This window comes from Manis javanica, chromosome 15, assembly GCF_040802235.1.
Source record: "Manis javanica isolate MJ-LG chromosome 15, MJ_LKY, whole genome shotgun sequence".
In the NCBI taxonomy this organism is placed as follows: Eukaryota; Metazoa; Chordata; class Mammalia; order Pholidota; family Manidae; genus Manis; species Manis javanica.
In genome coordinates this window covers 5,741,757-5,767,518 of record NC_133170.1, presented here as the reverse complement: position 1 = coordinate 5,767,518, position 25,762 = coordinate 5,741,757, and the positions used below count along the sequence as shown (strand labels likewise).

General features: G+C 38.5%; 1 long non-coding RNA gene across 1 annotated transcript in view; it reads left to right on the top strand.

Annotated features, from left to right (window-relative positions):
* The window catches only part of LOC140846576 (uncharacterized), a 181,575-nt gene that overhangs the window by 60,199 nt on the left and 95,614 nt on the right, over positions 1 to 25,762 (top strand). The window lies entirely within an intron of this gene.

Below are 25,762 nucleotides of genomic sequence, written 5' to 3'. Positions count from 1 at the left end.
GTCAGACTGATTGATATTGTCCTATAACTCCTGTATGTTTTTAAAATTATTTTTGTATTTCAATTTGGGAATTGCTATCATCCTATCTTCAAATTTACTGATTCTTCCTTGGCTGTGCCAGATCTTCTGATGTGCCTATCAGAAGTATTCTTCATGTTTTTGCTCTGTATTTTATTTTTAGCATCCCTAGATTCTTTTTTTACAGCTTTCATTTCTCTGTTGATATTATCCATATGATCATGCATGTTTTCTATCTTGTCAGTCAGAAACTTTTATATATTAATTATAACTATTATAATTGTCACAAATTCCCAATCTGATGGCACCAAAATTTGAGTTATACCTGAGTCTGATTTTATAATTGCTTTGTCTCTTTAGAGGGTGTTTCTTATCTTTTCATATGCCTTTTTTTCCCCTGAACAATGAATCTCTTATGTAGGACAGTATATACCAAGGCAAATATAACTTTTTATTGTGGTAAGGCATTTGCCTATTGGAGAATATTTACCTATCTAGTAGGAATTTGCCCATTCGAGACATATATACCATCATATAATTTTTGTCTTTTTGTGTCTGTTATATTTCACTTAACATAGTGTTTTAAAGGTTTACCCATGTTGCAGCATATATTAGAATTTCATTCCTTTTTAAGGCTCCCAAGGGAAATAAAAGAAGGCAGGTGACCCCATCTAATCCTGTCAAATGGAGGTCTTGGTAACAGATTGGTGATACTGCTAGAAGGAAAACACCTTACCTCTCAAGTGCCCTTAGCAAGATGTACTTGGCTAAAGGATTACTTGTAGCAGACAATTCCAGAATCTATGTAGTGTAGCTCCCTGGAGATTGTCAGGAGGGGATAGAACTCCTAGAGTATAAAAATAGAAATGTCTCATTATTAAAGGTGATTTGTGCTGTGAGGAAACCTTGTAAGCCTCACTTGGTGATCTCCTCTGTTAAAGTGCGGCAGAGGGTCTGTGCCCAGTGCGGGGTAGAAGGACCCTAGGAGTCGCACAGGATGTCCTAGGAGCTTCTCTGCATGGTCTGTTTTTACCCTGATTGCCTGTGTGTCTTTAAAAATGCTCGATACTGGGTAATTAGCCTAATTTGACAATCTAGTCATGTGCATCAACTCGATTTATAACTGCTTTTTTAAGTTGTTTCAAACATACTTGTTTTGCAATTTCTTTCATATTGTTTGTGATATTGTGATTTATAATAAGAAATGTCTATTTGGTCTTCATCCTCCGTCCTGGCCTGGAGCTCCTAAGACTCCTGGAATTTCCCAAGTCATGAGAGCACCTATAACCTTGTCTTTTGTCATTCTTAACAAGTACCTTTTGTCCATACCTCAGTTCCTGTTAATTCAGTGACTTTTGGAAAGGCCCTACATAATCACAGGATGGGGCAGGTTGCCAAGGAACCAGTCATGTGATTAGAGGGTTGGAATTTTAGTTCCACCTCTCTGGGGAGGAGAGAGAGGCATGAGGTTGAATTATTCCCCAGTGGCCAGTGATTTACTTAATCATGCCTATATAATAAAGCCCCATGAAAAAAAACCCATTAAAAAACAGAGTTCAGAGAGCTTCAGGTTTCTGAATACATGGGGTGCTGGGAGGGTGGCATGAAAGTCCCATACCCCTTCCCTCATACCTTGCCCTATGCATCTCTTCTGACTATTCACCTGTCTCATTTAAATATCCTGTACAATAAGTCAACAGTAATAAGTAAGCTGTTTTCTAGAGTTCTGTGAGCCATTCCAGCAAATAATTGAAACCAAGCAGGGAGGTGTGGAATCTCTGATTTATAGCCAGTTGTTCAGAAGCACAGATAACCTTCTGGACTTGAGATTGCTGTCTACAGTCTGCATAGAGGGGACAGTCTTGGGGGACTGAGCCCTTATCCTGTGGGACTGGTACTATACGTAGTGTCAGACTTGAATTGAGTCATAGAACATCAGTTTCTGTCTACCAGAGAGTTGGAGAATTGCTTGGTGTGGGGGAAAAACCCACACATGCAGAGTATAGAGTTCAGTAAGTAGTGTATGTAGACAAAAAGTAGAGAATATTTTCCTTTTCCTGCTGCTTTTTTTTCCTTTGATGTTGCAGAGTTGTAATGATGCTCTTCAGTGGATAGTTTTCTGAAGCACTGTATTTGTGCAGGACCTAAGCCAACCGCAACTCAATGAAGAAATACATGGTTTGTGGGTTTCTTAGATACAACACCAAAAGCTTGATCCATGAAAGGAAAAAAAAGGTAAATTGTACTTACCAAAATTAACAACTTTGTGTTTCAAAAGCTACTATTATGAAAATGAGAAGACAAGCCACACACTGCAGAAAATATTCACAAATTATATATCTGATAAAAGATCTGAAATCAGAATATAATAGAAGAAAAACAAAATGGACAAACTACTTGAGGGAAGGTTTGCTAAAGAACATATATGCATGGCTAAAAACCAAATTAAACAATATTCAACATCATTAGTCATTACAGATGTGCAAACTAAAATCACAATGAGATTTCACTACACATCCACCAACATGTTAAACAAATGTTTGTATTTTAAGAAATCAACAAAATAAATGCCTAAAACCTCTGCATATACTCCATTGCATACAATTTTGCAAGAAAACTATGATCAAACAACCAAAAAACTATGTAACAGGGAAGTATGAAAAGTAATTGTTTTATTATGTCAAGAAGAACATATAAAAATCTCCCCAATGTCACTGTTAAGATGATTGTGAATACCCGCTTGTGAAGTCCTCTTGAGAAAAAGTATATATATATATATATATAGTTTTAAGTATGTAAATAGAAGCAAAAAAGATCAATTCTAGCACAAACCAGACTGCATAGTTTTGTGACATTTCTCTCCTTAGCAAGGCTTAATTGCTCTCACTTCCTAGCGGAAGCATTAGCATATATTAATGGAAAAAGCCCTCTTACAATCAATGAAGGAGATTTACTCTCAGTTCTGTCTCACACGCAAGTAGGTCACACTCTTTACAAGTCAGCGGGACCTGAACTCAGTCTCCTTTTCTGTTTCAAAAGTAAAAAATGGCTTTGCCTTTAAGGCTGTTTTGTCTTCTCTGGTTTCCATAGCAATTTTACTCATAGGTCTGTAGATTATTTGTGGAACATTTTTCTGACCTAGTGGACTTGGAAAAGATAACTTTGTTCCTGTTAACCGACCAATTTTTATTCCCGTCAGTAAAAGTGACACATGTAAGTTCAAACTACATAGATCAATATTGGCTTAGAAAGATCAAGATCATTTTTAAAATGAATATTTGGTACTTAAAATGATTAATCCACCAGAAATGTGAAATACTGTTCTAAGGCTTTCAAAAGCAAAATTACCTGCTACCTAAATTCTATCAAAAATGCATTCGATAAAAGTCATACAGTATGATTTTTTTGAAGACCATGCTATTTATATTGCAGGCACTAGATACAAAGTTAGGTATCAGACTAATGTACTGCAATCTGAATACCTTACATATCTGAATATATTTTTAAAAGGCATTCATATTCAAACAGGTTAAAACAGTGGGCCAATTTTCTGGGTGCTTTGACAGATCTATTAGAATCACTGGTAGTTAGGTACCAGCCTCATCTTATCCTCCCATCCAGAGAATCAACTTTAATAAATTAAAATTTATAGTATTTACCATTTATCAAATGACTGCTATAGGCCAAATACTATAACCGTTATCTCCCAACATTCCCTAAAGTAGTTACCACCGTTATAAACCAGAATTGAAAAAAAAAATCTGGATCTTCACCTGAGTTTGAAGAACATAACTTTGTAATAAAATTAGTTGAAAATGTTGTGCCGCATTTCCCCAAAAGAATTCACTGTCTAGAAGGGCTAGATGAATAGGGACATACTCAAATTTATCTGGTGTTGAGGAAGCTGGATAGGTAGACTTATGAGTGAAAGAAGGAGAGATGTTGGTATTGAGGGTGGATGGAGGGATGAGCTGTGTGGGCCCGCTCAGATCCTGATGGGTATGCAGTCAGAAGAGACCGAACAGGAGCGGGGAACTGATAGACTCACTAGCAGTGCATTAATGGAAGGAATCGGCCTAAATCCTTAAATACGAACTATGATGAGAATATCTTTGGGTGCATCTACAAAGGTGCTGAAAGAGGCCATACCCTGTTAACAGTTAATTTGAAATTCATTATTTTCAACATTTGCTATTCAGAATCTAGAAATCAAATGGGGTTTTTTTGAGAAAATCCAAACATCTGAATTAGAATTTGTCATAGAAAATTATGTGAAGGTTATACAGACTGCAAAATGCAGGTCTCGTCCCTAAATCATAGAGTCAATCCCCTATATAAACACTGTAAAGAACTTTGTTAAGTGTTATAACACAAAAGGAAGCAATAATCTATTTAATAGGCACGTGGATATTGAACTGACACCTCAAGCTAACATAGTCAAAATCCCGACCCACTGAATGCCTTCCCATCTTAGATTTTTTCAATTTATATTATCTTGCTTCTTGAAAGATCATCTATCTGCAGACATGGCTGTGACCCTTGCAGTGTTCTCCTGTGGCAGAGTTCTACTTTCCCACCCAATTTATTGACCAATAAAATGGAAACATAAAACTGACCTATGCTAGTTCTAAGAAGCCAGCAGTCTTGTTATTTTTCCTCTGTAACAAGAAAATCATGATGGAGATGAGGGCAGTTCCTCCTTTCTGGGTGCCAGAGTGGAGAAAATATTGGTTTTCTCTTATTGGTTTATTTAAAAGATCTATTGATTGTCTGAATGAAATGTTATAACTCTATTCTGGAGGTTAGAATATCTGTAGGCTTAATATACATGGAAATAATAGCATAAATAAAAAGCGACAGGAAAAATGGAACTCTTTACCTACAACATTCTTACATTTGATGTGAAATAATACAATAGCAAATCTAGGTTTATGTAAATTGGATGTTACATTATTTGATTCAGTAGAAGTAAGGTATTTTCACTGTCATGGAATTTTATAAGTTTTGAATCTTGGAGATTCAATTCAAATCATTCAACAACCAAGACAAACTAAAGTAAATCAGCTTTCGTGCACCTATATAGTCCATACAGATGACCATACACAGGCCTACTGAGCAGGCTGCATTATCCTGGAGAACCTGAATTTGATATTTACACTGGCCTGTGCTGCAATCTGCAACCAAGTTATTTATCAATGACCAATCCTTGGACCTGACTGCACATACTGGACCACAACCATTAATTTCCAAATATGGCAAAGCCCTGGACAAAGCACACCACAGAAAAAGACTGGCTGGGGACAACACCCTCAGTCTATGTCACATTCCCATTAAAATACAAACACAGTCCAACGAATACAGTCCCTAGAGCATTTGTTCTTCATTCAGTCGACTGACTTATTAGTCAGCACCTGTTTTATGTAGAAGGTAAAAGTTCCTTTTCTCAACAAACTTTCAAACCATGACTCAGAGACAGCAGATAACTTTATTTGATGAAGTATAACATTCTCAGGATTACAGTTTTCCTGGTCGGCTTTGAAAGGAGCGGAAGACCTGTGTAATGCGACTTTACCTTTAATAAAGATCTGTTATGGCATTTCTCTACTGTTAATGATTAATATTGATCGTCATAATCTAGTGCTGGTTTTATTTGGGTGAGGGTTATTTTCAAATGCCATATTTATTCAACTAAGGAGGAGAATCTATGCACTTCCTGTGATTAGGACTGCGCTAGGCAGTCCGGCACTCATTCAAGCAAGAAATGATTTTGAAGAATTTAAAAACATTGGAAGCTGCAGAGTATGTACGTGATCCTGCTCGGTAGGCCTGTATCGTCCTCGTGGGTGCAGCCTACACAGGGGCATGGACGCCGGGCAGGGGAGATTCCCCAGATGTCTCAGCGAGTCGTGCTGCAAAGCTCTAAAACCAGCTACACGGGTCATTCTTCAATTACCCAACTCAAAATGGAAATAAAATTCATAACATACAAAACAATGACCTCCTTTCCTTCCTCATTTGTATGCATCTTATTTTCTACTGAGAAGAAAGTTCGGCAATTGTGCGTATTCTTCTTGGTGACAACCTGAGGGCATCAGACAAGTTCCTTTCAGTGACAAAGGATGGAAACCAGAATCAATGCAATTTGGGGGAGGTGGGAGAAGATGACATCTCTTATAACACTAGGAAATTCAAGATATAAAGGGACCTCACAGACTCCATGAACTCAAATAGTATCACTAGATGTTTATCTTTCTCTTCTGGCTTCCAGCCCTACTTCCCTCCCTACATTTCTGAGGTCTCTTCCTTCTGGGGGTTTTCTTCACTGTTTACCGCAGTGTGTGGCCTCCCCCAGGTAGGCTGAACAACGAGGAGTGGGGCCACAGCAGCAGGAAACATAGGACAGCCACGCTCAGCAGACCCAGGGCTCAGGGAGCGTCTTTCTTCCAGCAGCTAAATAGAAAATCCCACAGGGCTCCTGCCCGGTCTGCTGCGCTTCCCAGGTCTTCTCTGGGCCGGTCGCAGTGCACAGAAGAATGGAGAATTTTAAATGCCCAAACCACCTCCTGTCTCAAGGTGTCAAACCCGTGGTGAGGAAGGACAGTGTGTGTAGGCTGTTCCCCAAATTTCCAAAGCGGGAAGATAAAAGCGAGAGCCCCATTATTCGCCCACTCTTCTTTTCATTCACAGAATCCATGAAGGTTCTTTTCTTACATTACAAAAAACAAAACAAAACAAAACAAAACACAAAACACAAAGCCAGCCCGCTTTCCTCTTCAAAGGGGAAAAGCCGTATTCCCCCACCGCCTCTGCAGCACATCCAGGGTCTCCGAAAGGTGGTTCCCTCTCCTTGACGCCCAGATGGTCACACTGCCCCCAGCTGCTTATGCACCCCTGCGATCTGCAATGACTAGTGCTGAGAAAACCCAGAGCAGATCCTTAAGGAGACCCTGTCTGCGCTCTCGGGCACAGGCGATACCAGGAAGCGAGGGCGTTGGAGCCAGTCCCGCAGTCTGTCTGGAGGCCGTAGGTGTTGCTTTCTCATAGACTCTCCCTGGTCTGTTGCCGTCTGTCTGCTCCGGAGAGAAATGCTGGAGAAGGTTCCTCTGCTGGGGTCTGCGCAGTCTTAGCATCCTGTGCTTATTGGCATGGATTCTAGAACCTGAGCATTGACTGAAGAACTGAAGAACAAAGGCTTCTCACTGCCTGAGCAGGACTTCTCCACGACTCGCTCTGCCCCTGCAGACGGAGCGCAAGTGGCAGGAAGCATTTAGGAATGACGGGGGGCTCACTCGGTTCTTCATAGTGTCTTCCCACTGAATTTTGATATGAAGTCTTTGTCATCCTGGGTCCCTGCATAGTTGCTATGAGCACCACTCCTGTAGAGTCATCCAGAAACGGACTTGCGTTTATTTAATAAGCTCCTCGTCCTTGGGAGATTATTACCTTTGACGGCCTAACCCAGGCTGTTGTAACTCATACAAGGCGTGCTGCTGTCAGAAAGGAGGGTGGTAGTGTGTAGAGGAAAATTTAACAGGTTGATAAAAAACAATTTATAAATTGGACTTCACCAAATATTAAAAACTGCTCTTTGATAGACACTCTTAGGAGAATGAGAAGACAAGCCCCAGACCGGAAGACACTTGTCATTCATGCGTCTGACAAAGGAGTTATATCCAAAATACATAGAAAATCCTCAAAATTCAATCATAAGAAAACAAACAGTCCAATTTAAAAATGGCTAAATATCTGAACAGGTATTTCATCAAAGAAGATTATATAGACAGCAAGTGAGCATACAAAACAATGCTCAATATCTTAGTCATAAGAAAATTTAAATTATAACAAAATAGAACATTATATCCTTCATAGAATGACTAAAATTAAGAGGACTGTGCATTGGTGAGGCTGTAGAGGAACTCTTATAAATTATTGGTGGGAATGCAAAATCATGACACTAATTTGGAAAAGCTTTTTTAGTTTCTTGAAAGGTTAAATATACACTTATCCTATTCCATAGCCATTTCACTCCTAGGTATATTTAACCAAGATAAATGAAAACATATGTCCTTAAAAAGACTTTTGTGTGAATATTCATAGCAGGTCTATAATACAGCTAATCAATAATGAACAGATTGTAGAATATCCATACAGTGGAATATTACTCAGCAATTGTTGCAGTTGATAATTGTGATAACATTGATTCATTTCATTTCAAAATACTTAAGCTGACTGAAAGAAGCCAGACCAAAAAAAAAAAAAAAATCTACATAATGTGTGATTCCATTTATAGAAAATTCTAGAAAGTGTAAATTATAACAGAAAACACAGTAGTGGTTTCCTGGAGGCAGGATGAGTGGGAGTAGGAAGGGACAAGAGAGATTACAAAGAGGCGTGAGAAAACTTTTGGGAGTAATGTATATGTTTGTTATCTTGATTATAGTGATAATTTCATGGATATATTCATGTCAAACTTATCAAATTGTACACTTCAAATACATGCTGTTTCTTATATGTCAATTATACCTCCGTAAGGAACTTAAAAATCTCACACAACCATATACTTTTTTTAAGAAAGTAGACTTTACTGAATGTAAGTTATACCTCAAAAAAGTATGCCACTTGACCAATGGAACAAATATATATAAGTAATAAAATCTAATTTAAAATAGTAAAAGAAAAAAGAGGAAAATACTATTCAGAGGATGAAAACAAAAGACGTTTACCCGCCTAGCAAAACTGCTGCCCTTCCCAGATCTGGAAAGGTGCCTCATTGCTCATCACACCGTCTTCTTGCTACTGAACTTCCTTCGCCTGTTCCTCAGAAACAAGCATGACCATTAAAAATAAAAGGTGGTTGGGTTAAAACCCACACACACACACAAACACATTCCTTATCCCATGTTAAAATAGAAGTACAGGTCTCAAAAGTGACTAGAAGTGAGGAGAATCAGTTTTGTATCAGTTTTTGATAAGCTTGTGTTTGCATAGTTCAGAGGAAGAAAACAGAAAGGCTCATTTTCCTTCCAGCTCCACCCATATGCTTTTAAATTCAACGGTGAGTTAATGTTTCATTGCTCTTCTGATCACTTTTCTGTCTGCCAAAGACTGCACCTGACGGGGGGTTTAAACATTCATGCATCATTTGGTGAATATATATAAAATAGCTTTGGGGTTTTCTAACTAAAGGCAGGAAAATTGAGATGAGGAAGCATGGGTTTTATGAGGTGTTTCAGGATTCATCACAGCCTTGTCATAAAGGTCATAATTTAAGCCTTAGCTCTTCAATCAATTTTGGTCGATTTAAGGGAAATATGATTTAGACCAATTCTGAGTTTCTAAATTTTTTCCAGGTACGTATATATTAGGGGAATTACCTTGTTGGAACTGAATCAAACTTAAATGAGTCTTTTGGCCAAAAAAAAAGTTATGGATTTATGTCCTTGCCCCTACATAAAATACAGTATTATTATTTAGCAATAATAATTGGATTTTACCAGGTTCTAATATGAGGCTGTTGCAACATAGAAGAAAGAATGGGACCACTTACTCTATTCATAGGAGATTGTAAAGAAGGAAAGCACCGAAACATGGTTATAGAAAGAAAGGAGGCTGGGAGAGCCAATAAAATGTATCTTCACCTAGCATTGAAAAAAGATTTTGATTTTGTCACTAAGCTGCAAGAAAATATTTATATGCTAGTTTTTAAACTGGTGTGGGTACCTGAGTATTTATTTTATTATCCATAATAGTATTATCTTTAAACAAATTATAAAATACACATTTTTCATGTGTTAGTTATGTCTCATTATTTTGTAAAGTGCACTTCAATGATCAGAGGCAGATTACTCAGTGCCTCTGAATTACATCTTTATTAGAATTCTTAAAATGATTGTTTTGGAGCCAATAAAGGAAGTAAAACTCCACAGTAAGGCCACTGAAAAGACTCCACGAGAGAACATCTTATCTTGGAACTTTAACCCCAATTAATCCTCTTCACTCCCTTCCTCTGTGTGTGATTATGAAACTATTTCCTGACTTTCCTTGACTCTATAAGGGTTTCAGTTCATAAACCTAATTGAATCTCTCCTTAACTCTGAAAGGTCAGTGGCAAAGGTTTGCCTTAATGCATTTTCAAAAGCACAGATCATGTCCAATTGGGAAAGTATTTTCTTTATAAATTACTTATATAAAGGGAGTAGCAGAGGTTTGAAATTTTGCTTCCATTATTATTCTAACTGTATGGTATTATTGTATGCACTAATATTCCTAGGGGAGTGATTTTAGAATTACATTCAAATCATCACACACGAAAAACAAACCTAATCAAACCAACAAATAACAGTCAGCCTCTTTATGTGTTTTTATTGCTCAGTGGAGTTTCTAATCCCAGTGATGTCATATCCAGCGCTATTGCAACAACATAGGGCATTTCCTTATCTCTGAAAAAGTTGTAATTAACAAATTTAGATCTTTTGCATTTCCAAATACATAAGAAGGAATAGTTCAAAGCACATGTTTTTCATAGCGAAATAAAAAAGTAGACAATGATTTCTGGGTATCTTCTCTTTCCTTATGTTTTCTAAAACTATGATTTTAGCATAATGTCTCCAGGCTGCTTATTGAGTGACGCATATAGCCTGAAATAATCCAGAAAACTCTAGTGGTCCAGATCATTCAAACATTTATAGTTCATAATTGCTGTTTGTTCTTTTTTCTCCTTCTTCTTATTTTGATTCCATCTCTTTGTTGAGAATACAAAGAGCCACCCATGCCCAATGAATCTACACAGGGTAGATTCTCTTTCATTTCTCAGGGTCTTGTTTGGTGCTGAAAAAATTAATAAGTAAATCAACAAACCCATCTATAAATGAAAACTTGGGGCAAGTTATTCATACTTTTCATCTTAATAGGAACCTCATCTAGATAAGTCTTAACCTGTGAATAAAATCTTGACAGTTATTCTCAAAGGCAGTGTTTTATTTATAATTACATAAAAATTACTAACCCAAATTAAACTGTAAATGATCTTTAAGATTACTAGATTTCCTTCTCAAAAGGTAAAATTCCTAGTCGTCGAATAATCCAGCTGATTCCATCAGACTGAGACTCTCATTGGGCAAATGAACTTCGCTGCACATCAAAAGGAACAGTGAACAGAAAACAGGGTCTTTTAAGAACCTGTCATCTTTCTCTACACAAGTGCCTAACGATTTCACAAAAAGGGTTCGAGCTGGGTGCCGCTTCCACAGGAATTTCCATCTTGGAGGAACCCTCAGAGCAGAGGCCTCAGAGCTAGAGTTTCATGGTGTTCAGGGGTCCGGAGGGAGCTGATTGTTGCTTGGAAACCAGCGAATATGCCATGTGAGCACCGCAGAGCATCCCAGGAGGAGAAGGGAAGTCCGTCTTCGGCCTGCTTCGCAGCGTTGGCTCTGCCGCACTCCTCTCTCCTCTTTTTTTCGCAGAATTGATTCTTGCTGTGTGAGGGAGGAAAGCAAGAGCATTATTTCAGAATAGTCAGGGCTGTGTCTGCAGCTGATGTGGTGGCTCTTGGGACCTGTCCCTTGTGGAGGAGAGAGTGTGGTCAGAGAGCAACTGTCCTAAGGAAAGGAGTGTGTGGCCATACACCCTGAAGACAAGTAGACCCCAGCACTGAGGCTCACAGACCCTCCCACGCAAGTGATGCTCCACGTACACCCGCACTGTGCTTATGGCAGGACACTGCACAAAGCAGTAATCAGCATCTTTTATGTATTTCTTTTATAAAACACTCTCTGTTTAATTCCATGAAGTGCCATCTACTTTGCCCATCTCCAGAGCTTCCACTCAGTTTGAACTGTCGGACTTGAAGTATCCATGGCTTTAGAGAAATTTTCACAGCAGAACCAGACAATCAAGACACCATCCTCTTCTTGATTTTTCAGCCTGAAAGAAAGACAGGGAGGGCATTTTGGAAAAATTCACACTATCCCATCCCCAACCAGAAGATGTTCTCTGAGGCACAAAGGAAAAAATTGGAGATGTGGCACAAAAGTGAATTATTGTGCCCCAGAAGAAGGGATCTTTGTGCCCCAGCCCCGCTAGAGACGTCATCCTGGTGGCACCTCCAGAAGCGCATGTGCCTCTGAGAATACGGAGTACTTTTGCTCAGTTTTTGTGGAAACCCCAGGCGTAGGAGGCTTCAGAAGCTCCCATCCCGGTGGGCACGGCTGTATCAACAGCCGAGGGCACCTCAGGTCTTCCACAGTCCTTCAAGTGGTATGAGAGAATGACACAATTTTTCTGTGCCCTTGAAAATGGTACGAAAGTTAGGTGAAAAGATTTGTGGGCTCTGAGAACGTTTTGAGATGACAGGAGAAAGCTGCTGCAATATAGATCAAACAGCCAGGGACCGGGTAGGAACACAGACACTTCAGGGGGCGGTCAACAAAGGGAGAGAACATTGCTGGAGGGCCAGATGGGACCGTTGACCTCCAAAGACACCAACACCAAAAAGGAGGGCTGCCGTGAAGCAGTTAGCCCACCCCCAGCCACCTCCACAGAGCCTCTCAGAACTTACATAATACTTTGGAGATGAGGCAAAAAGGAGGGCAGATCTTGAATTGATTGATTTTTAAATCTACTGGGCTTTACTTTCTAACAATAAAATAAACTATATTCTCTGATCGGTATTCTGATTGACCCTCCAGGTTTAAAAAAACTGTCTATCTGTATATGTGGCATGACCACACTTTTAATTATATTGGTGAACACATAGGGATGGAGAGAAATTTCAAGTACCCATCCACCACCCACTGGTACAAATTAAAAGGTTTGTTAATAGTTTTTGGTGAAGAGAATGTGTGTCAAGAGTAATTGCTATAAACCACTGCTGGGAGAATGGCCACTAACACTTTGGAAAACAGTCGGCATTACTGTGTAAAGTTGAATAAGCATGCAGTCTGACTTAGTTCTCTTGTGAGTATGCAGCTCTAGAGAGATGCTTAGAGAAAATCCATGGAAACATTGCTCATAATAACTACAAACTGGGAGAAACCAAAATGTTGATCATCCAATGTACATAATGTATTATTTTCATATAACAGAATGCTATTACAGTCCATTTTATTCAGTAAAAACAGAGGGCTTAAAACTAGAATATGGTGTTTGTTAACTTATTAACTGAAATATAACACTTAGGGAAAGTATGCAAGACATTAATATTCACTCTAATGGATGATAGTAAAGTGAACTATGTAGTCACCAGATGAAGGGACAGAATACTGCCAGCACCACAGACACCCTCATGTGCCTCCCAAAAGCTCCTCCCCAAACATACTATATGGATTATTAACTGTAGAATTGTTTTGTTAAGATTCATTTTGATACAGAATAGCACAAAGAACTCCCATACATCATTAACCTACATACACTGTCTAAATTTCCAAAGGCCCAATTGCTGGCTCAAAGGCAAATCCACATATAATTTTGTCCCATAAATGGCAAATTACTTCCTTAAATGTTGAACCAAATTTCATTCCCACCAGCAATGTATGAGAGTGCCTCTGATCCCAAGCCTTGTGGCAGACACACAATTATACACATGTGGCAGAATTACTGATGTTTTATTACTCTGTTATTTTCCAGAACATGTAATATCCACATATTACTCTTCCACTCTTATCCAACTTTGGTTTTAGTTCTTAAAATTAAATATAGTAAGTGCATCAGTTATTTTGCTGACATTTTCCTAGTTTTCTGTTTTTTTGTGTGTGAAGTTCATCCTGTTCATCTCAACAACAGCCTATACGTAAAATATTCCCTTAGTTCCTGCACGTTTAAGATTGTTTTTCTGTAGCCTTGACACTTGACACATCTTGGTTGGATATAGAGTCCTTGGTGCCTTTTATTTAGTTTCTGGAAATTGCCTCATTTTATGTCTGTCTGCTTTTACTCAACCTTTTATTTCTGAGTTTCATCTTTACTGCCAGAGGTAGTAATTCACATCATTGGAAGGTATTATTATATTTTGTGAATGTATCACATACCATTTTATTCATGGGCGATGGACTTGTTTCAACTTTTGAACGATTATGAATAATGCTGCCTTGTACGATTTGATCTGTGTCCCTTGGTGCCTAGGTTTATACCTTCTTTTGGTGTATGTAGGCATGCAACTGATTCATCACAAGGTAGGCAGATACTCGATTTTAAGAAACATTGAAAAACTATTTTCCAAGTGTTTGAACCCATTTAAAGTGAACAATAGAGGATGCACGCAAGAGTTCCCTTTGCTCACATCCTCCCAACCCTTGCTTTTAATTTCCAGCCTTCTGGGGCGTAGCCAGTGGTATCTCATGCAGTTTTATATACATTTTCCTGATTACTAATGAGAGCACACACTTTTCATGTTTATCAGTCATTCTGACTTCTCTTTTGTGAAGTTGTCTGCTCAAATCTCTTGCCCATTTTTCTGTTGTTGTCTTTTTACTTTTTAAAATTGACTTCTAAGAAGGTTTTTACATGCTCTAGAAGCAAGTTCTGTGAGTAGTATGTATTCACCACAGCTCCCTTATTCTGTGGCTAGCCTTTCACGCATCTTTTACACTATGAAGAGCAGCAATTCATAATTTCAGTGTAGTCATTTTATCATTTTCTTACACTAGGTCTTCTTTTAAGAATATCTTTAGCTATTAAAATGATGAAGGTACTTCTCTCTGTTATTCTCCAGAAGCTTTGTTTTGCCTTTAACACTTAATCTGCAGTTAAGTAGTCAAAATTTGTTTTCCTTTCATAGTTATTTGACCCTCTAGAATGATCTGTTGCAAACTTCCCGTTCCTCAATGCTCTGGGCACCACCACAGACATAATTCATGTGATGGTTTACATGTGAGTCTCTGAGTAGTTCGTATTTTTCCATTTACCACTACTGTACAGAGCAGAGAGAAAAAGCCTATTTTCTACAAAATGCAAGGTGTTAAATTCCTAGACATATTTATTGAAGCATATACAACCTTGTTTGTCTAATACATGCATAAAAAAAGAAGAGAGTAATTTTCCACAGTGAAACTCTGGCATGTTCATTCATTCAAAATACATTCTTTTAAGCCAAACCTTTAACCCTGGAACAAGCTCAGGTTGGCCAAGAGATATTGTCTTTTGTATATGTATGGCTCTGATGGGCTCATATTTTTTTGTATCTATTTCAGTTTTTTTAAATCTGTGCTTTTGGTAAAATTTGCCTGTAATTGCCCTTTCTCTCATGTCATTGTCAGGGTTTGGTGTCACAAAGGTTGATGTCCTATCTTTTAAAATATTTGTGACCATTCACTGGTGGAGTTCACTTCACTGGAGTTTTCCATTTTTGGAGGGTGGATGAGTCTTAGAAACAGTATGACCAAAAAATAGTAAGTTACAGAAGACTGAATAAATATGACATCATTTGCGTCAAACTCAATAAGCACAGAGGAGCAATACATACTTTAGGGACACATAATATGTTATTAAACAATAGCTCCATCTTAACAGGAGCATATTTTCAAAATCAAGATTGTGGTTACCCAGGAGGTGGTGTCAAGGGACAGGTATGCAATATTCTAGGTATTTAAGTATTTAAGGATTCCTCTAATTGTAAGGCTTTATAATTTAAGTATATATGATACATATTACTTGGTATGTATCAAATATTACATGCTAGATAGTTAAGAGTATGTCCATATTCATAGGGAAACCTTGCCTCATCTGGGAATTGTTTTTTCCAAAGAAATTTTAAATTGTCAATTTTTTCAATAATTGACTAGGTTAAGGATTCCAGCCATCAAGCAGAGTCTGACCTCCACAGTCTGTTCAGATAGGAAAATAAATCATGTTTCATTTTTGTGCCCTTGAATATTTTCATCTGGGATTTTCACATTTGCTATCATTGCTTAATAAGCATTTGGTAAATTTAATGAATAAAGTAGTTGATTCAGTTACGGCCTGCTTCTGTCTTTGGCGAAATCATGGATTTAAGTCATTCTTAAATAACCCCTGACCTGAAGGAGGAGGATTTTAAGAAGAAGAAAGGTGAAAACTTTTGCTAGAGGGACAGAAATTAATCTTATACAAGTGTGTAAAACTTTACAATGTCCTTGCAATGAGTAAAGTAAGGTCTTTGAAATATCTAGAGGAACTCATTTCAGGGAGAAAATTAGAATAATTCTAGGCATAGAATGTTGCCTAGTGACTTATTAAGCATTTTCCTCTTGATTTAAAAGATCAGCCAAATGCTAAAGTGCCTAATGGAACTTGGCCCAGCTTCCTGAAATTGCTAACGATTGACAGCCACCATAAAAATAAGAACACAGATGTAACAGCATTAAAATAAGGGCTGAAAAATCATTTCTTCACTCATAAAATTGAGACAAGTGGCAAACATTTCCAGACACATTATTTACATAAGTAGCTCTGACAATTAAATGATAAATTGCTTGTTTGTGTTTTACCCATTGGGAAGACAAAGTAATGGTATAAATGAACAAAATATTCAAGACCAGGGCTGACCCAGCCCAGGAGAACTGTTGCAATGAGCAGCTGCATGTAGGAGTCATAGGAAGATCCACGCGAATTTCATAGTCACAATGTGGGTCCTTAGAAGAGATCATCAAAGCTCTAACTGAAAGGAGCAGCTTTCAGGGCTTTATCCCTTCACTTTAGGAGTCGAAAACGAATTTGTTATAAAATAAGAGCTTGCACAAAATCTAGGCTGAGGTAGACTTGTCTACTACCATCTCTTCTACTTACTAGAATGTCTGAGATAATGATTCCTTCTTCAATTGCAGTTTATAATTATCAGTAAGATAGAGCAATTCGGCTCTTTTTCAGAGAGCTATTGTAAAGATCAAATGGAACACATGAAATCTAGAGTTATAACAGTCAAATGGAATATATTATATAAACATATGCATACTTTATATATACATTAAGGTATAGATACATATTAAACCATGTGGCATATTAAGAATTGTTCACTGCAATGTCTGATAAGCTGTTGAGCTGTGTCTGCAGATTATCCAGTTATCCAATGTCTCTTTTCAACATACCAGGTTGCAGTATTTCCAGACTATATAGCTTTTGACTGAATGCTTGTTTTGCTTAAGAGATCAAATTGGATTTGTTGTATGAAAGCCAGGTTTTTATATTCAAGGGCTGAGTTCTGACTGTTCTATATATTGTAACCGAGTGAGCTCTTGACATGGGGACAGTTATCCTGTTGCTGTGACACTGACACGATAGTGTACAACTAGGCTTGACTTGCGCCCAACTCTCATCGCGCATTCGTATTCCTTTTCCTGAAGAAGTGAAGATGCCACTTTTATCTAGTTAAAGACAGGTGCTAAAGTTTTAAAGTCAAAAAGCTTAAGTTTAAATGTGTCTGCCATTTAGATCTGTTTAGGTTACTTGATCTAATATCTTTAGCCTCAGTTTTCTGTCTGTGAAAAGGAGAATGTGCACACAACCTCAATCCCTTCTCTGAAGTTCAATTATTAGAGATTCTGAAGGACAGAAACATTTTGTTACTTAGTTATTGGAAAACTGAGCTTACGTGAATTCATTCATCAACAAAGTCTGACTTGAACTGATATAAGACAATTTATAATCTTTACCTTGTGGTGCTTGGTGTTAATATATAGACATTTAGCAGTAGGAATAGTGATGCATTTTATCAGGTGATTTTACTCCAGACCCCACTGGTAGTGTTACAAACGTACGGCACAGGCTCTTGTATTACTTTTCTGAAATTCCCCAAACTCACAATCTCACAAAAACTGACCGTGAGTTTTAGATACCATGGACCCAGATTGCTTTCGTTGTCAGTGTTCTTACGAGAATCCTGGTTAGTGGGTATTGAGCAGCTGGCAGGCTCTCAGGATGCCCTGATGTAGGGTAACACTGAGTCCCTGGAGAGTGAGGTCCAGAACTCGTTTCCTCGTGGCTGAGAGAACATCCAATATCCTGGCCACTAAGCCTGTTAGGATTTTATCCTTCTAAACAGCCATCTAATTGGTCTGCATGCTTCTACTCCAACTTCTAATAAATATTCCACACTGTGGCTGAAATTATCCAAGTGAGAGAGAAACCTGATAGTCACTTACCTCTTTACAGCCCTTCAGGGGACTTTAGGAGCAAACACCAAAGCCTTCTGTCTGGGTCACAGTGGCCACGCCAGGCCGGTGCAAGCTGTGGGGCAGCCCTCATTCTCTGTCTGCTCCTGCAATGCTGGCTCTTGAGGCCCTCACAGGTGCCTCATTCCTCCCCATCCTGGGCCCTGGCTCAGGCTCTTCCCAGGACTTGTCAGGCTGTCACCCGTCTCCTCTCCGCTCTACCAAAGCCAGCTCCAGCGTCATTGCCCGAGGCAGGCTGTCCAAGACCCTCCGTCTCCTTCTACCTCCAGAGCTGCTGCGGGCAAGCTCAGCCCTCCAGCAAGTGGGGCACCCAAGCCTGGCTCCCGCCGTAAGCGTCTTGCTGTGTATTTTGCCGTATGTATGTGTCCAGCCTAACCTGAAGCGACCAGTTTACCAGACAAGGCTTTTTCCTTGGTTCTCCATTTGAACTTTAGTAACCTGCTCTAATTAAGAGTCTTGAACTCCAGACTAAGCGTTCCTGCCAAGCCTACTCCATTCTTTCCTGGTCTGGAATCTTCCCTGGAATAGATCAGCCTAAACTAAATGGGCTCCTCCCTGTTGGGAGATGACTCTCAACTGGTCCCTTGCATTTCTGCAGGGCAGAGGCGATGGGAACCTTTGTTCTGGACTGTCTCTTCCAGGATATGTATGTAGCTCACACGCTTGGAAGACAAAGAGAGTATCTCCCTCAGGAGCAGGTGCGTGTTTCTTATTTCCAGTATAATAAAGAGCATATGTTGGGATTCCCAAGTTGTGACATGAACCCACTACATGTACCATATCAACCTGACCTGCTCTGTATCGCACCCAGGGGACTTGGTAACGAAGGCAGGCGATGCAGATGTGGAACTCAAGCTGCTTGCAGGGCTGTGAGTGGTCAAATCCTTTACCTCTGTCTTGAGTCTTGTATTTCCACCAGCATCTATGAAAACTGTGGCAGGCTAACATGTTAGCTTGCAGACAGGGTAAACCTCACACAGATCCTTTACAGTATTTGACATTATCCTACCCTGCTGTCCTCCTGCTACTAACAATCTGCTCACGAGGCACTTTCTTCCACTCCTTGTCTACATTTTACAACTAACAGTTTAGAGTCAAGGTCTCTTAGGTAAGACCCGCTATACCTCAAGGAATTTGTGATTTGATGGAGGGGCATCGTTGAGCCAGGCTCTCCTGCTGGTCCATTTAGTTACTTAGCTTTCATATTTCCACTTTTAGCTACAATCGGATTGATCATTTTCTCTCCCACTGGTTGGCAATTTAAATTAAAACGATGTTACATTATGCGTATCCCCACCTAGATGACATAATGACTGGAGCAGTGTATTTAATGCCGGGATGTCCTCAGACAGGTGAAATGTGAACACTTTTCTACACTGTAAGACAGTAGTGTTATTTCTCATTAGCTGCATTATCTATTACAGTTGGTACAGTAAATGCTGAAATTAGATGCTTAATGAATGAAATATTTAAAATTTTCATTATTAATGACTAACTTTTTATGGTGGAAAAAACATGTAAATGAAATCTACCTTCTTAAATTTTTAAGTGTACAGTATGGTATTGTTAACTATATGCACTTTATTATACAGCAGACCTCTAGGACGTTTTCATCTTGTATGAGTGAAACCCTCTGCCCATTGAACATCAATTCCTCATTTTCCCCTACCTGCATCCTCTAGCAACCACCATCTTTTCTGTCTTTGTGAATTTGACTAAGTAGTTCACATAGGTGGAACCGTACAATATTTGTCCTTTTGATATCATAATATCCTCAGGGTTCCTCTATGTTATAGCATATGACAGGATTCTTTTCTTTTTTAAGGCTGAATAATATGTCATTGTATGCCTATACCACATTTTCTTTATCCATTTATCCATCAGTGGGTATTTAGGTTGCTTCTGTCTCCTGGCTATTGTGAATAATGCTGAAATGACCACAGGAGTGCAGACATCTTTTCAAGATCCTGTTTCCAATTCTTTCAGATAAAGACCCAGAAGTGGGATTGCTGTATCATGTCATAATGCTAACAGTTACTTTTAAGTAAATAATAAATATATTTTCAGTTTAATTCATTGACTGGTCAATTAATGTTTATTTCTAGATTTCTTATCAAAATTCTTGAACTTATGAACTCCCATGAACTCTTGCTATAATTCAGTGAAGCCTGGTGAGGTCATATTTTTCTGAGATGCCCATTCCATCTTTGCAGAGCTAACTTCGCACCTGCTATGAAGGTCCAGTGAGGAGCCATTCTTTATGCTTTCTTCTCTGCATCATATTCTTGCAGTTGCCAAGCACACAGCTGACTTGAGATCTCTCTACCTCCTGAGACTCTTTCACCCAGGTTTTCACTTTAACTATTTCTTCCCTGCTAAATAGTTCTCTCATATAGTGAAGTAGAAAACCATGTCTAAAACCCTTCACCTTTTCCTGAAATTAAGCTACAGATTTGCAGTTAACCAACAGAGCAGGCACTTGTCTGTAGCAGAATCCTAACATCCACTAGAAACGGACTGAACTGAAGGGTTCACCTCACTGGTGCTCATAAATTCTGGATCCAAAGTCAGTTTGTGATCCCTGGTCCTTCCCTTAATGAATACCCATGTTTGCTGTCTATTTACTGGATTTATAGGTCTTGGAAAAGTCACTTCTTAAACTTTGCCTGTATTTTTAGGACAGGTGGTTCACTGGTTATTGGCTTTAGGAATGACTAAGCCCAACTTCCCTTACTGAATGAAATATCAAAATTATCTGCCCCTTTCACCCTTTGCTGGATGACAACATTCCTCAGTCTTTCTGTTTTCACCTTGTTTTTTTAACCTCATTTCTAGGGGTTTGTAGTAGCATTTAAAATGTCTTCACTTGGTTTCAAACATTCTGTTTTGTCAGTTCTGTTTTAAAATCCAACAGTGTTTGTCAAAGAGTCCAGTTGCACTGTGCTGTGCAAGAGGTTGTTTTTAAAGTATCCAAGGAAGCGCAAAGCATCCCACAAATGGGAACTCACTGGCACTGTCCCTTAGGCAGTCAGGGGAGCCAGGATGCATGTGTTTCTGAATGCCAGGAGGACGGGTTCCCCGGCTCTATCAGTGGGGTGGATAAGGTCACTGATAATTATACACTCTAATCATGGCTCATTTTTATTGGAGTTTGTAAGCATATCTGGTGACCGCTCTGCCCCTCTCAGTCAGCCTTCTTCTCATGACTTTTCCTGGAGTTATCACATCTGTCACACATATTAATGTGCCTGAAGGATAACTACCCATGAGTGTCACAATGCATTTGATGTTTGAGAGATAATGAAATGTCACTTCCATTATAGAACTATGTGGCATTTATTGGACCTATGCAGAGTTATCTGTGTTACTCTCCCACTGTAATGATGTGGCATGCAGTCCCAGCTGACAGAAATATGGCTGAATGTTAATTCAGGTGAACTTTAAAGGCAACCACATGGGGTCTGACCTGAAATGAAAGTTTCTGGTCTTTGCCTTGAAAGGAGCCTGCCCTGAAGGGTGTCATTAGAGGTTTGTCTTAACCTCCTGGGCTTCAATGTTGGAAAAGTATGTAAGAAGAGGAGACAAAGAACATGGGCACGTGCATGCACCTGCCCGCAGAGCTAATGGCTTTCTTCAAACTGAAGGCATGATGATGACCCTTATTAATCAGCACAAGTCTATGCAACCTCAGTCCTGACAGAGATGTTAAGCAGACTAATGTATAGAACACATGTATGGGAGCTTAGGCCTTGCTTGCAAACATTTTTATTTTGAGATAAAAGCTTCTTGAAAAGCTCCTCAAGCACATATTCCAACAGGTATCTTTACATATTAAAGAGGGAAATCTTCCCTATATTTTTACAGATTAACAAGCTAGAAATATTGTCTTTATTGTCCAGCTCCTCAAAATTCAGAAATATTCATTCAAACCAGAATGTATCAGAGTATAGTTTTTTTTGTAATGCATACTGAAGAACAACAACAACAACAACAAAAATCCCTGATTTTGCTGTTATACTAGAAGGAATTATGGTCTAAAAAATTTTTTTTTAATTTTTGTTATCAATCTACAATTACATGAAGAACATTATGTTTACTAGGGTCCCTCCTTCACCGAGTCCCCCCACAAACTCCATTACAGTCATTGTCCATCAGCATAGTAAGATGTTGTAGAATCACTACTTGTCTTCTCTGTGTTGCACAGCCCTCCCTGTGTTACCCCCACATTATACATGTTAATCATAATGCCTCTTTTCTTTTTCCCCACCCTTATCCCTCCCTTCCCTCCCATCCTCCCCAGTCCCTTTCCCTTTGGCAACTGTTAGTCCATTCTTGGGTTCTGTGAGTCTGCTGCTGTTTTGTTCCTACAGTTTTTGCTTTGTTGTTATACTCCACAGATGAGTGAAATCATTTGATACTTGTCTTTGTCTGCCTGGCTTATTTCACTGAGCATAATACCCTCTAGCTCCATCCATGTTGTTGCAAATGGTAGGATTTGTTTTCTTCTTATGGCTGAGTAATATTCCATTGTGTATATGTACCACATCTTCTTTATCCATTCATCTACTGATGGACACTTAGGTTGCTTCCATTTCTTGGCTATTGTAAATAGTGCTGCGATAAACATAGGGGTGCATCTGTCTTTTTCAAACTGGGCTGCTGCATTCTTAGAGTAAATTCCTGAAAGTGGAATTCCTGGGTCAAATGGTAATCCTATTTTGAGCTTTCTGAGGAACCTCCATACTGCTTTCCATAGTGGTTGAACTAATTTGGAATTGTAGTTTTTTAAACAGTTGTGTTTATGAGAGCTTAACTGAAAGGTAGTTGACACCTACTTCAATTATCCTCCTTTAGACAATTTTGGCCGTGTTTATTGTTCTTGCTAATGACTATAAATGGATTCATAATGTTAATACTATAATCCCATTATAACTATCTCATTAAATTTCTATTTCAAAGTTCTCCATCCAAAAAACATATATAAGACTATAACTAAAAGGCAATCTATAAAAGAACATGTTCAACAATCTACTTTCAAATAATTCATGAAAAAAAATTAGATCTGAATGGTCACAGATCCGCTGGTTTAGCCGTCTGATCCTTGGACCTTTCAGTTTCTTTGCATCTTTAGCGCCAATGATCTTTGCTCGTAGTCTACCGCAGCCTGTGCTTTACGGCCACATCCTAAAGCTTCTCAACATGTGAAATGCATTACGATTAAAGTATGTCACTCTCTGATTACAATCTCCATCCTTTGCAAATTGCTGGCTCATGTTCTTGTGTTACAGCTGGTGTTTCACCACTTAGAGATGTTCGATCCACTGACACCTTTACGCATCGATCATCATTTTGACTGTACTTCCTTTTTGCTCATGTCAGATTACAACTAGTCCCTTGAAAACAACGTCCACTCCCTTGCTTGTTTGTCTCTGCCTCTGCCGTATACACCAGACTATGGTTTAATCCTAAAGCACTTCAATCCTGCCTTCCTGTCTACATCTCAACAGCTCAACATTGCAAGAAAGAAAAAAATCACACAGGCTAGCACACTGGTTTCACAATGAATTTATCACAATCTGTAAATGCCTATCATATTGGAGAAGTAGGGTCGATATTCCAAAAATCAAGACCATTATTTCCTGCATGCTCTTTTCTTCTAAATCTTCTTTCTTTTCTTCCTCTCCCTCTAAGATGCTTCCCCTTTGCCTCACACTTCAATGATAGATATACGTTTAAAAAGGCATATTAAATGCCTTATCTCTTTCTCTTTTTAAAACCACTGGAAGGTAATTAAAAACAAATTTTAAATAATAAAACAGTGTAACAACAACATGAGTGATGATTATAATTTTGGAAGATACACAATGGATAAATGAGTGATAAATGACTTAGTAGAATGGAGAAAGTTCTCTGCTACAGAAAAGCTTTGGCAGAAGGTGACAAAAAAAAAACAAGCACATTTTTAGCCTAAGAAAGACTCCTAAGTTGGAGGCAGCAACTATCTGCAAGTTGGGAAACCAGGGTGGGTAGAAAGCAGAAGAATTGGTTGAATTGTAGTCAGGTCAATAAACAAGCATTCAGACACACAGATCCCACAAAATACCCTAGAAAGAGAGATGACCATTCATCTCCTATCTCAGCAGGAAACAAATGATTTAAATTACCATGATTATAACATAAGAAACTATACATAAAGTAATGGACCCTGTTTAAAAGAGGGGGATCACATGGAAATCCAAAAATTGAATGATGAGATAGCCGGCTCCATTCCTGTACTCTGTCTCCAGAACATGTGCCATTAAACTTTAACTGCCAGACAAAAACTTGGAAGATCTCTGAAAATAAAAGTGGCTCAGAGAAAAGACTTTTAGATATATTCTTTGAAAGTCCACCTATAAATCTGATCCCCATCGTAAGAAAACTAGCCAACCAGAAAACTAGAACACCGGTCAACTATCAAACCCACAAGCTGAAGCTCTCAATCAACTTCTAATTGCCACTTTTTCAAATTTGCATTGAGAGTTACAAATTCAACAGACTTGAGTCTCCAACACAAATGGCAGAGATGAAGCACCACAAATAAAGATAAAAAGAACACACACACACAGAAATAGAGCAAATAAAGAAAATGCATGAAGGATAAAAATTAACAATATATAAATATCATGATAGAAGAGATATATTGCATATATAGCACAAGACAAGGTGTTCTTTTAAGAGAGATAATGGAAGTTAGATATTATAAACAAAATAGAAGTATTTTAGGAGTATTAGATGATAAAGTTGAAGAAGTATCTTTGAAAGTGGAATGAAAGGGGAAAAATAGAAAGGGGAAGTAAATCTGAGGGGTAATAAAGTCAAACATAGTATTTTAAGTGCAGTTCCAGAAAAAGATAAGAAAATGAAATTGAAAGAAGGAAATTAAAAATAACTCAAGGATGCTTTCTGTAACTGAAGATCATATTCTAGGTTCATAGAGCCCACAGTGAGCCCTGCCCAATGGAAAAGGCATATCATTCCATTTCAAAATTCTATAGACACACAAAAAATTAAAAGTTTTTTATATGGAGAAGGAATAACAGTCTATGAAGAAGGGTTATAAATCAGAATGAAATTAGAATTCTCAGTCGAACATCTAGAGAATAGAGGCCAACAGAGGAAAAATAATTTCTAGTGCAGAATTTGAAATCCAATCAATGATAAAATTTTTCAAGGAAGGCAATCTCTCAGGAATATTACAGAACTATTTTATAACTTTTAAATGTAATAAAGGAAAAGGAAAAGAAATAGAATCCATGAGCAAGACCTCTCTCAACTCCTCACTAAGTCTTCAGAAAGTTACAATTTGTCTTTATTTTTCCTCCTTTCCCCTGATTACAGGTGATGGCATTTCTTCTTCTATCAAAGACCAAATGTTAAGCTACAGACTCCGTTGCTCCTGTCATTATCTTCCTTCTGTGTCACCAGTCTCTTGATCTTCATTAGATCATTTCAGTAAGCAGAGAAGCATTATGATCAATGCTGCCCTAAAGTTACTTGGGGAAACCATTTTAAATCCCCCTGAATTCTTTATTCTCTAGTTTCATTCCCATTTGCCTCCTTAC